Below are 2064 nucleotides of genomic sequence, written 5' to 3' on the forward strand. Positions count from 1 at the left end.
GTGTATGTGCATGTGTGTATGTGCGTGTGTATGTGTGTGTGTATGTGTGTATGTGTGTATATGTATGTGTGTGTGTGTATGTGTGTGTGTGTGTGTGTGTGTATGCTCGTAGGTTTAAGGGCCTCCCATTTCCTTAGAAGCAGAGGAGATTTGTGGACTGGGCGCTAAGCTAATATCCAGGAACTGAATATTGTTGTTTGCTCTACCCAGCGTTGGGCAGAGGTGCCGATAGGGTGGCCACATTGTGGGCACAGCAAACAGAAATAGCCAGCCCTGCCCAGATAGGAGGCGCATGTGCCCAGCTGATCCTTTGGTCCTGGGGAGCTTCCTGAAAAAGGAAAATCATTTTCCTTATTCCCCACCGCAGACTTCCCTTTCTGTTTCCTTTCTGCTCTGCTCTTTCTGAAAACGCAAATGTGTCAGGCAGATCTCCTGTGCAGGGAGATTGGCAGAGCCTCGAGGGAGACTTTACTGACCGAGGTTTCTTCGTGGAGAGCTGTTTTCTGGTTGATTCTGTCTTGTGATCGATAGGAAACACTGGCCAGGCTTCTTATTTTCCAAGGCTGCTGCTTTCTGACAGGCTTTAAGGGATTAAGGGTTGAATACAGGTGGGTTTCTTCCCCCTCCTGCCTCTGTCACCTGGACATTGCCATGGCAATAATCCTCCCTGAAACAAAAATAAAGGGCAGAACCGGTTGGACAGAAAGTATAGCCGAAAAGTCTTCCAGGGACACTGAGAGGTGAGGGACTTTGAGGCCACCTGGGGCTCTATGAAGTGGCAATCCCCAACCTTTTTGGCACCAGGGGCCGGCTTTCTGGAAGATAACTTTTAAATGGATGTGGTGGGGTGGGGTGGGGATAGTTTCCAGATGACTCAAGCACATTACACTTACTGTGCATTTTATTTCTATTATTGTTACATTGTACTATGAAATAATTATACATTTCACCCTAACGTAGAATCAATGGGAGCCTTGAGCTTGTTTTCCTGCAACTAGACCATCCCATCTGGGGCTGATGGGAGACAGTGACAGATCATCAGGCATTAGATTCTCATAAGGATCAGACATTAGAGACTCATAGGGAGCATACAACCTGTATCCCTTTCATGTGCAGTTCACAATGGGGTTTGCGCTCCTATGAGAACCTGATGTTGTCACTGATCTGACAGGAGGCAGAGCTCAGGTAGTAATGTGAGCAATGGGGAGCGGCTGGAAATACAGATGAAACTTTGCTCACTCACCCATCACTCACCTCCTGCTGTGCAGCCTGGTTCTCAACAGGCCAAGAAGCAGTGCTGGGACCGTGGCCTGGGGGTTAGGGACCCCTGCTATAGATCATGTCCACAAGAGCAAGGAGGTTTTAAAAAATGAGTGGCCTAGGGGTAGGGGAACAGCATACATCAAAGTTCCATCAGCTTGTGCTTTAGAGAAAAGCTGCAGTTTAGTTCCGTCACGGATTAGGTGTGATGATTTTCTTTCTGCAGCCAGCCATCCTGTCTGGTCCCCTTCTACCCATGGAGGGTTCAGAGCAGTAGCTCCATAACCTGTCACTGGATTTAGCTGGTTTGTGATTCACAAGGAAGAGAGGGAGGCTGGGGATTATAATCTGTTCTGCAAAATCTTGTGGGCTGTGCAGTGGTTGAGGTTTTTGGCTGCTTGAAAAGCCCTGAGGTTTTTTAGGAAGGCAGATTTTACTATGTCAGCACTGAAAGATTAGTTTTGGAATTTAGGGAAGAAAAACCCACAATAGCTAGAAGAAGAGAGGTGAATATTATTCTCTGCTAAAAAGAAACAATTCTTTTATCAGTCTCCTGGAGAGAAGTGGGACTGGCTTCTGGTGGATGCAGGGTGGGCTGTCAGGAGTCACTTTGTTCTCTCTCTCTCTCTCTCTCTCTCTCTCTCTCTCAATACTCTTTTAAAGTCCTCTGTGGAATGTTCTGAAGGGATTGGCAAATTCTAAAAGAAAATGCTGTTGGCTCCTGGAATTGTCTCAATGGTAGCACAGAGTCATGACCTGGGACTAGGTACTAATAAGCATCTCACCGCCCTGTTTTGCTGGGGT

The 2064-nt window shown here is 47.1% G+C and overlaps 1 long non-coding RNA gene across 1 annotated transcript in view; it reads right to left on the reverse strand.

Moving 5' to 3' along the window:
- LOC116525738 overlaps positions 1-1289 on the reverse strand; it is a 22549-nt gene extending 21260 nt beyond the window's left edge. The window contains exon 1 of the long non-coding RNA XR_004257797.1: positions 1161-1289. This is a non-coding gene — a long non-coding RNA (uncharacterized LOC116525738). The remainder of the gene's footprint in view (positions 1-1160) is intronic.
- Positions 1290-2064: the final 775 nt, after the last annotated feature.

The sequence above is a fragment of the Sapajus apella genome, unplaced genomic scaffold, assembly GCF_009761245.1.
Source record: "Sapajus apella isolate SASKATOON/1434 unplaced genomic scaffold, GSC_monkey_1.0 scaffold48, whole genome shotgun sequence".
Lineage (NCBI taxonomy): Eukaryota > Metazoa > Chordata > Mammalia > Primates > Cebidae > Sapajus > Sapajus apella.